Consider the following 11,193-nt stretch of genomic DNA (forward strand, 5'->3'; position numbering starts at 1 on the left):
GGCCCTTGATCAAATGGTGACTTTGTGCACACTATGTATTGGACAAATGAAGGTCCTCGAAGGAGCCAATGTTATAGCCCATTAGCTTCCCAGCTCCCTTCTACTGCTGCTAGCTTCCTCCTTCTCTCTTCTGTAGAAGGTGGTTGATGTCTCAGCCTGCCTTGTACTTGAAACTGCCCCAGTTAGGACAGTGTCTCCCGTATGTTCCCAGTGGTTCCAGTATGGAAAACATAGATAACTTAATTCCCATCCACAGAGAATCTTAGAATAATCCCACAAAGGAAAGTGCTCTTAAATCATGTAGGAAAAGTACTTTGTAAATTGAAAAAGTCTATGTAACTGTTAATATAATTAACCATGGAGAAAAGAAGACTAATATTCATGAAAGAAACACACCATATACATGATCTCATTTAACTTAATTCTTACAAAAACACTAGAAAGTAGTTATTGTTACCCTTGTTCACAGACAAAGCCATTAGGACTTAGAAAGGCTAAGTAACTTTTCAGGTCACTCAGTTCATGAATGTAGGTCTGCAATTTTAACCCAGATCTGTCCATTTCTAAAACCCATACTGTTTTTCCATGCAGGGCTGCACTATGTAGCCACTAGCATTGCATAGAGTTAAAAAGAGACAATTTATAGGTCAAAGATGTGTACTAAGATACTAATTGTGTGGTAATGACAAATTGAAAATGTGGTTTGGGATAAGCAAAATTAAGAGGATTGAGTATCTTCATGGGTGTCTTCGAGGGGGTGAGCTTTGAAAACTGGCAGGATTTAGATAAGAGGAAGGCTATTTCTGGGAAGGGGATCAGCAGGGGTGAGCCCCAAGGGTGGAACTGGTGTTGAGGAGGCCTGTGACATCATTCTGGGTGAATTGGGTGGGACAGACAAGCAGAGGAATATCAAAAGCCAGGCCAAAGAGTTAGGCATCATGGGGCGGGAAAAAGGGAGCCAGAATCACATGGAGACTCTAACTCAAAGCAGCCTCAGTCATTATGTTTCTTTTTACTCACAGCCAAGAGAGAAGACTGCAGCCAGCTGGTGTCCCATCTCAAAACTTTCTCCTACCACATTCATTCTGGTGAATCACTCATGAAATTAAGGTATGGGCTGTGTGTATGATGATAAGGGTGTGAACGGGATAATGTTACAAATCCAATATTCTGCTCACCAAGTCTCTGAAATTGGTGGTCACCTTCCAAACCAGACTTTGAGTAGAGTTCTGCTCACTCATTTTTTACCCACAACTACAATTTCTCCTTGACAAACATTCTTTATCTGTTCTTACCTTCTATTCCTCATCAGCAAAAAAAGTGACTGTAAAAATGACTGCACCATGGAGAAGATTAAGGAAAGAAAGTGAAGGAAGACAGGACTGGTCCCAAGAGACAAGGTTCTGGGTGTGGCCTTCCTGCCATGGTGGCATCGATTTACTTGTAATATGTAAGTCCAACCAAATAGAATCATATTTCTTATTCAGAAAGAATGTTTGAGAGTTCTAGTTATTTACTAAAGGAACAGTCCTACTGTGGGCAAGATGTGGTACCTTTAGTTCTAGCTAGTGGCAGAAACAAGGGGTGGGGAATGGGCTCATTTCTAAAGCTTTCTCTAGGTATCACACTTGACCTTGAGCCAGTCCTGTCTCAGTCTGCTAGAGCTGCCATAACAAAACCCCACCAACTGGGGGGCTTAAACAACAAAAATTTATTTCTTCACAGTTCTGGAGGTAGGTTTGGTTTCTTCTGAGACCTTTCTCCTTGGCTTTCAAATGGCTACTTTCTTGCTGTGTCCTCACATGGCCTTTCTTCTGTGTATGCACACTGCTGGTATCTCTTCCTCATCTTATAAGGACACCAGTCCTATTAGTCAAGGTCCCACCCTTATGACCCCATTTAACCTTAGTAACCTCCTTAAAATCCCTATCTCTAAATATAGTCACATTGGGGTTAGAGCTCCTATGTATATAAGTTTTTTTGGGGGGGTGGGAACCCAATTCAGTCCATAACAAACCCTAATACAATTTAAATGGAAATACGAAATTATAGAAATACTACATATATGTATACAATTATTATTAATTGCTCACATTGTTTAAAATTTGTGATAGCTTATGTCAAGTAGGTTTTCTCTAAGTCACCTTACAATAAATAGAATATGGAACAATGCAGGAAAAGTATGCCAGAGGCAAAGAGCCCTGCAGATACATGAGTGTGGTCCTAGTTCAGCCATTAACTTCCTGTGTGACCTTGGAAAAATCACTTTACTTATCTATGTGTCAATATCCTTATCTCTTAAAGGAGAGGCCTTAAAAAATAATAATCTCTAGAGCTATTTCTACTGTAACACCTATGATTTTGTGACTTTGCTTTACAATTTAGTTAATCAAAAGCTATTCATTCAGGGATGAAGAAGGCTTTAAACACTGGCTACATGCTGCAATTGCTTAGACCTGAGCATAAATATTTTCATTATGCTCAATGGCAATATCTCTTCAATATAAGATGGAAGTGAGATCTGGAAGGTACCAGGTTCCCCTGGTCACCACAGTCAACCCAGGCTGCTGAAGCTATTTACTGGTATCAGTCAGGGCTAAAATCAGGGGGATAACTGCCAAATCTCCACTTCATTTGATGACATTTGTGCACAACTTCCGTAAGTAACACTCCCTTTGGTGAAAACCAGTTTCACAGTGACTTTGAGTCTGTGTGTATGTGTGTGTATGTAATTTTAAATATTTTTAAATAAAATAATTCTATTGGGAATTTTCCTGACTTCTCTTTTTTGGAAGACATATGTCTCATAATTAGCTTATATGAACTCTATTTAATTTGACTGCTTATTTAAAGAGATTTCCATGCTGCATGTGGTATCCACAGGTGCCGTGGGCAATTGATAATGAATGTATGTTAACAAAAATGTCACAGTTGTAATATAATGAAAAAAAGAGACAGAAACACTCTGGGGATAGAAGAATAGATACATCAATCTACGGTCAGGGCAAAAACAACTCTTGGTATTCTTGTGAGACAGGAAAAAGGAAAAAGTATAAAATGAGAGAAAAAGATGTTTTCCAGATAAAATTAAAACCTACCCTGTTTAGTTTAAAATACATTGAGTTTACATTTTTCATTGGAATGTTTTCACTCCTACATACTACTAATAAAATTAACCTGTTTAATGTTACACTTGTCCTGAGCCCTCAAACAGCCATTAGGGCAACCCAGTGTTATATGTGGATAGAATCACAAGTGTTTACTTTTTAATTATTGTATTTTAAAGCTTAAAATATACATTTTCCAGGCAATCTTTAACATCTATTTGTGAAACCACAAGTAGAAATGGATCCTCCAATTTAATTCCCAAAACTAATATGCCTTCTAGTAGAATTTTCTTCCATTATCAATCTATTTATTACTTGTTCTTTCATCTAATAGAAACTATACAGGAGGCAGCCAGACACTGTTCTGGTAACTTGTTACATTGTCCTGGATGTTCATAGGACCTAAAGTCTAATAAATAAGTAAACAAAATACTGAGAAAATAATTGATGAGTTCAAGGAAAAAAAATAAAATAAGATAATGTGATAGATCAGCGGTTCTCAGTGTGGCCCTTGGGCATCACCTGGGAACTTGTTAGAAATGCAAGTTGTTGGGCCCCACTGGACCAGAAACTCTGACACAGCATTCTGTTTTTAACAAGTTCTGCAGGGGATCTGATGCACAGCAAAGCTCAAGAACTCCTGTGATAGATGGCATTGTGGCAGGACAAAAGGGAACTTTAGCCTGAGAACTCTGGAAAGGCCTCTCTGAGCATGTTTGGGCTGAGGTCTGAATATTGAGAAGGAACTCGCCATTTGAGCAATTTGGGGAGGCATTTTCCATGAAGAGAAAGCCGTACTGCGAAGACCTTGAGGCAGAAAATCTTGATGAGTGTGAGACACAAGAAGAAGGCCAATGTGGCTGGCACATCTTGAGAAAGGGAGAGAGTGCATGAGATCACGTTGAAGAGGCAAGCAGGGCACATCATGTAGTAGATGGTTTGCAAGTGTCTGTAAGAAAAAGCAAGAATCAAAAAGGGGACAGCATGTAGTCTTAAAGAACAAATCATCAAAAACTATACTCAGGAAGAGTTTTACTCTGTACTTAAAAGATGAGGGTTTTCTCTAAATGTGAGCCTTTATTTCTCTCTTCATTTACCTGCTGTTTGCATCATAATAAAACACAAAATTTATATAACTAAATGCATTATTTTATTTCAATTCACTTGTAAGGTAACAACAGAACTATGAGCTCCTGGGTGGGGGAAGGTATTTAGGATTGTCTCATCATGAGTTTATGTCATATATAATTTACAGTAAAAGCAAAACTGTGATTAATATTTCAGCAACATTGGTATTCACAGAAGGTTTATTGCCCTTGAAGAGTTTATGATCTGATGGGACAAAAAGTCTAGCAAGGTGTTTTACCATCTCTAATAACCACAATTTCGATTAAATACTTGGATCAAGTTCTCTACTTCCCAGGGGATCATTTGCACATATGTTATGTCTCCCCTGTCTGAAGTCCATTTATTAGGGAACTGAGAAAATAAGGTGATATGGTGGATGCACTCTATTATTGCCCCCATGCTCCTAGTATTCATACCTTTGTGTGGTTCCCCCCCCCCCCGCCCCGAGTGTGAGCAGGGTCTGTGACTCACTTTTGGCTGATAGAATATGGCAGAGGTGACAAGAGATACTCGAGTGCATGTATATGATTCTCTTTCCCTTGCTGTTTTGAAGAGGCAAGCTGCTACGGTGTGAGTTTCTATATGGAGACATCCATGCAGCAAGGAGATGAGGATGGCATTAATCCATTGAACCAGAAAGAAACTGAGGTCCTTAGTCCATGACCTACAATGAACTGAATGCTGCAAATAACCATGGAAGTTTGGAAGCAGATGCTTCCTCAGTCAAGCATCAGATGAAATTGCAGCCCAGCAGACATCTTGATTACAGCCTGTGATCTCCTGAAGCAAAGGACCTAGCTAAGCCATGCCTGCACTCCTGACTCATAGAAATCATGAAATAATGAATGTGTTGTTTGAAGCACTAAGTTTGTGGTAATATTGTTATGCAGGGGTAAATAATTAATACAGAAAATAAGTAATAGCTTATATTAATTGTTTTCCCTGTGCCAGGTGCTGCTTTAAGTATTTTACATAATTTGACTTATTTATTATTAGTACCATTTTACAGATGAGAAAGCTGAGTCACAAAGCAATAAAGTTACTTGCCTACAGTTATACCTAGGAAGTGAAAGGGCTGTGATCCAAACGCAAAGTCTTAGCTACTACACTACAGTGCTGCTCAGTCTGCCTAGTTATTACACCAATACCAACTACTTAGAAGGTTGAGGTTGGAATTGTCAATTGACCCACAGTATACAAAGAAATAATACATGGTATTCAGTGTGAATTTCCCTGAAATCATTGATTGTTGTTCCTCTGATTATTCAAATTTTATTTAATTTCCTAAGTGTTATTAAGTGGAAAAGTGTACACTAAGAGGATTAGGTAAGTGTTCAAAATGTTATAAAGAGACAATAAGAAACAAAAAAATTATAAGTTATTAATAATGGCAACTTATATTTGTGCAGCCCTGATCCTTATTATATGCACTCAGATATTTCATCACAGTCTGTCCCCAAAGTAACATTTTGAGAAAAGGAGAGTAGATACTACTCTCATCTCTGAGATGCTATGGCCCAGTAACAATGTTGTCCTGTAAGAGAACAAATTACTGACCATACGATCCTAAAGATTAAAGAGGCTTTAGAAGTTTGATATGGCCAAATGGAATGGCCGGATGACCCTTAACTAAAATTATACTGCAGAGGAGTAAACTATTCTATATCCTTTACCTCTCAAGTCAGAGAGAGAAGAGTGAGCAGTATTAAAGTAGAAGGTACTAAGCCATAGCAACAGTGGCCACAGATGAAGAAGGTATCAGGTTCAAAGCAATATGCTTTTTTTCTCTCTTGTCTAAGCATCTGAGGTTGGGAATCAAAGATGGAGACCAACCATGCCTCATGGGTAATCACCCAGTCTCTGCTCAAACACTGTATGATCTACTTCCTCTCCTGTCTTATCTTCTATTACTCTGAGTCTTGCTTGTTTAATTTTGGCCCCTCTGACCTTCTTGCTGTCTTCAGAACAAGACAAGCTCTTTCTCCTATCAGGGTCTTTGCACTGTCTGCTCCTGTCTCCTAGAGAGGTTCTTTCATCAGACCTTCTTATGGCTTTCAGTTGTCTGCTCAAATATCACCCCAAAGATATATTTCTTGACCATTCTATAAAAAAAAAGGCTTCCTCTGCATTCTTTCATTCCCTTAGTCTGCTTCTGTTTGATTTTCCTTCAAAGCACAAATACATTACTAGAAACTGTTTTTTGTTTTTTGTCTGTTTGTTCCATTGGAATGTAAATTCTAAGTGTGGGGACCTTATTTTCTTGTTCTCTTTTGAATTCTCAGCTCTCACAACAGTGCCTGTGGCATAAAATATGCTCAACAAATATATGTTGAATGAATGAATGAGTGATTACACCCAGGTCAGAGTCTTGTGTCAGGATGCGGGACAATTTCTCTCAGGGTGACATGGGATGATTGGTCAAGAAAGTGGAAATTCATCTAGACAATATTGCTAATAATTTTCCCATCAGGTTTGTAAGAAAATCTCTCAAAGACCTCGTGGAGTCAAGATACTCCCCATGCCTAGTGTCTTAGTTTCTTAGTGCTGCTGTAACAGACTACCACCAATTTAGTGGCTTAAAAGAGCAGATTATTTATTTTACATTTCTGGAGATCAGAACTCACTAAGATAAAATCAAGGTGTCTGCAGAGTTGGTGTTCCTTCTGGGGGCTCTCAAGAATTGTTTTTTGCCTCTTCTAGCTGTTAGGGACCACTAACATTCCTTGGCTCATGGAAGTCTTCTATCTTCAAAGGTAGCAATGGCCAGTGCAGTCTTTCATTCAGGGCATCACTCTTCTGCCTCCCTCTTCCACATTTAAGGAGCCTTGTGATTACATTGGGCCCATCCAGATAAACCAGGGTAATCTCCCCGTTCAAATTCAGTTGATTAGGAACTACAACCTTAATTCTTCTTTGCCATGTAACCTAACTTATTTATAGGTTCAGGAATGAGAATGAGAACATTTTGGGGGCTATCATTCTGCTTATAACTACCAACCCAGTGCTGTTGTCTGTGTGCCTGTGCCTGTGCCTGTGCCTGTGCGTGTGTGTGTGTGTTTAATAATCAGGATTTGTTCTGAGCGAGAATCCGAACATGAGAACCATGTTGACTCTTAACATGCGCTGCTTTTATCACAATGTGCTCACAAACTCTCTAATTGAAAAATGTATTCTATTTTTGCTAGAGAACAATATTGTGTTCATCAGACAAATGCTTTATCCTTCTATCTTTTTAGAAAACTGGGATGGTGTTTATTCTTCAGTCTTCTGACTCTTCTCCTGTTCTCTGTGGTTTCTTAAGAGCAGCAAGACTGGTCCTTTGATCATATCTTTAAGGTGTTTCAGCATCCTGGGATGCAGTTCTTTCAACCATAGAAAGTTTTCTCATTAAGGGCACTTGATACTCTCTCTCTTCATCTCTCTTGGCTCTGTTTCCTCCTTGCATTGTTTGTTCTGCCCTCTCAGTTTGAAGATTATTCTTCTTGTTAGATCACTCCACAGGCAAATAGAAGTGATTCCTGGTAACAAAGCAAAAGATTCCCAAAGCAAGGGGCCTAACACTAATCAGAACCAGGCCTCCTCACATTCTGTATCTCCCCACAGTTTATAGGATATGTTTACCCATGCCATCCACCTTCACTTTTATAGCTCTCTTTCTAATTTTCCTTGCTTGAAAGCAACTTTATATTCTTTAGCATTTTTTTTTATCAGCTTTCACTCATTCTGGGCTGGTCTTATTTGAATACACTCTGTTTAGGATCACGCTTTTGCATGTTTAGTGTTTGTAAATCTTAAATCTTAAATTTGGGAGAAAGAATGTCTACTATAAGGCCCACATAAGCAAAGAATGGCCCATCCAAGGTCACCTGTAGCTGAGCAGCTTATGGTCTATTCCTCCCACTATCAGGCACTGCCCAGCCAGTCTCATCCATCATTGTACTTCCCTTCTTCCATCTCTCTTCTGAGTCCTTTTAAATATAAGCTCATCAGAGAGCCCCTTGACAGTCACAAAAGCTTCCTTAGATGTGCCTACCTTTATTCACATGGGGATTATTCATGAATATATGATCAGAATTACATTTTTCAGACCCCCTGTCTCCTTTGAGCTATGTTCCCTTTTAAAGTCTCTGTCCATAGAAGGATGCCATTTCTTGAGAGTCATTTCTTTGATTTAGAGGGGAAAAAGGCATTCTGAATGCCTGAAGAGCATATTTGTGCTTATCTTTGCTCCTTCGACCATCTTTAAGTCAGAAAAATGCACACATTTTCTCCCACAATCCCCATCACCTTCACAGACATTGCCTTACTAATGAGAAGTAAGTTGAGAGGGGCAGTAACCTCTACCTCTTGGAAAATCAAAGTGGTGGTAAAGCACAGCAAGGTAAATATTTATCTGATTTCCTGACTTTGGCACAGTAAGACTTCCTGCCAAAGACTCAATGGTACATGTTCCATTTGCTACTTGGAAGGCCTTTCTGAATCTTACTTCACCCATCTATCAAATGGGGGAAATATCTACCTTAGCCACTTTTCCTAAGGTTTCTAGGGAGGATCAAATGAGAAAAATATGAAAATGTCTTGGAAAGCAAATGCTAAATAAACAGAGTTTTTAAATATCTTTCCCAAGATCCAAAGTCCATCAAGAAAGAACCACAGAAACAATAGACCAGCATTGGCTGGCTAAGCAAAGGCAACAAAACTGAATCCAGGGGCCAGAAAATTCCTGACTTAACTCAGAAATGAAAGGCTATTGCTTATAGGTGTTCATATCATCATGTGTCGTTAGTCCTACAATTTAAGGTTGCCAATTTTGGGAAATGGAACCTATGCAGAAAAATGAAATTGACTGACAGGCTTCAGTCAGGAAAAGAAGTGTTTAAGAGGTGATCCATTCACTTAATTGTCAATGCTTATATGTGTGAAGTGTGTAGGGCTTAGTGGGAGGTACGAAAATGTAAAAGACAGCCTCTGCCCTCAATGAGCTATCAACTGAGTAAACACTGATATTCAAACTCCAAACATGAATTCAGGAAAAGGTTTCAAGTTTCTCCTAAAGTGCAGCCAACTTTTGGATGCAGAACAGTAGAATAAAAACATGATTTATTTTCACCATATGAATTGACATATAGGCAAATGTAAATCACTCAGTATAATGTAATGATTTCTACCTCAGTCAGAATGGGTTCAGTTATGCTGTCATAACAAGCAATCCCAAAATTTCAATCACATAAAACAACAAATGTTTATTTTTCATTCATGCCACTTATCTACTTGATATGTGGGGTATCACTATCAAACCTGTTTCAAAGGGGTGAGTGTCTTTTCCATGTCTGCTGGGACACAGTGTGGATAGGACCACTATGGATATATTTACTATCCATGAAAAGAGAGTGAGAAGAACTCTTCTGTTCAGAGCTTCCAAGTCAGAGTTTCAGCTTGGTCTCTGATAGCTATAGGTAGTCTATTATTTAAAGGCCTTTCTCTCAGTCCTACTCTCCTCAGACCTCTCTTCCAATTCTGCCACTTGTAGTACTTGGCTTTTAGAAACATCATGATGCTGCTCCTTCTGCCTAGAGCATAACCTGTTCCCCACCACCACCACCAGCATTTACCTAATATTAGTTCTGGGCTAAATTGACAGGTATAAATCAGACACAAAGAAGCACTTCCTTAAAAGCAGTTCTAGCCTTAGAAAACCAGAAGAGGGGTGCCTGGGTGGCTCAGTCAGTTAAGTGCCCAACTCTTGATTTCAACTCAGGTCATGAATGATCTCACGGGTCATGAGATCAAGCCCTACATTGGGCTCTGCACTGGACATGAAGCTGTTTAAAATTCTCTCTCTCTCCCTCTCCTTCTGCCCCTCCTCACTCATGCATGCAGGCGAAAGAAAGAAAGAAAGAAAGAAAGCCAGAAGAGTAGTATTTTTTTTATGTGAAAAGTTCTGGTATGAGTCCACCTGAACAACATTCATCCAACACATCTGTACTGGGCCCCAAGTAGGTACCAGGCACTTTACTGGACATCAGAGATTCAATGGTGAGCAACACCAACCTGTTCTTGCCCTCCTGGAACTCAGTGCAGAGGAAGACGTTAATCAAACAGTTACACAAATGGATTTTACCAACTGCAGTAAGTGCTAAGAAGGGAAAGAGCAGAGTGTTGTGAATATGTATATTCATTCACATTGTGAATATGTATGTATATTTGACCAGGACACACATGAGGGTGATCTTAAACTTTTACAGCTGACCAAAAAAGGCAAAAATTAATAAAAATGTGAGCACCCTCCATCTTCCTAAAAAAGGGGATGATGTGAAACCAGGAACCATGTGCCAAGTTACAGGCTGGGGGAAAATTCATAATAACTCACCTCAGTCAGATACTCTGAGAGAAGTCAATATCACCGTCATAAACAGTAGAATCTGCAATGATCAAAAGCACTATGATTATCATCGCGTGATTGGGCTGAATATGATTTATGCCGGCAGCCTCAAGGGTGGAAAAGACTCATGCAATGGAGATTCTAGAAGCCCTTTGATATGTGAGGGTACTTTTAGAGTTATTACTGCCTTTGGCCTTCTAGGGAAATGCGGAAACCCTTGAGGACCTGGCATCTATACTCTTCTCTCACAGAAGTATCTCAACTGGATAAATAAGACTATGAAGGGGCAGTTTAGATAAGTGTATTTCATTTCACTTGCCATCACTTGTTAATGTTATCATAAATAAAATCAATTTGTGAAAAAAAAAAAAAAAAAGTCCTAGGAAGGTTTTCTCAGGGGAGTGGCATTTGAGCTGGAACCTGAGGGGTGAGTTATAGTAACTGAGGTTGGGAGGTGGGTTGATGAACTAGGTCAGTGGTTTCCAGCCACATAATGGCTACTTATGAGTCACATCAAACAATAGAACTAATAAAATTTAGGAATGGTTTACATTTCTTAGGCAAAATAAATTCCAG

General features: G+C 39.2%; 1 pseudogene; it reads left to right on the forward strand.

Annotated features, from left to right (window-relative positions):
• The first annotated feature begins 10,402 nt into the window (after positions 1–10,402).
• LOC122241910 lies at positions 10,403–10,916 on the forward strand (annotated as a pseudogene).
• Positions 10,917–11,193: the final 277 nt, after the last annotated feature.

This window comes from Panthera tigris, chromosome C2, assembly GCF_018350195.1.
Source record: "Panthera tigris isolate Pti1 chromosome C2, P.tigris_Pti1_mat1.1, whole genome shotgun sequence".
In the NCBI taxonomy this organism is placed as follows: Eukaryota; Metazoa; Chordata; class Mammalia; order Carnivora; family Felidae; genus Panthera; species Panthera tigris.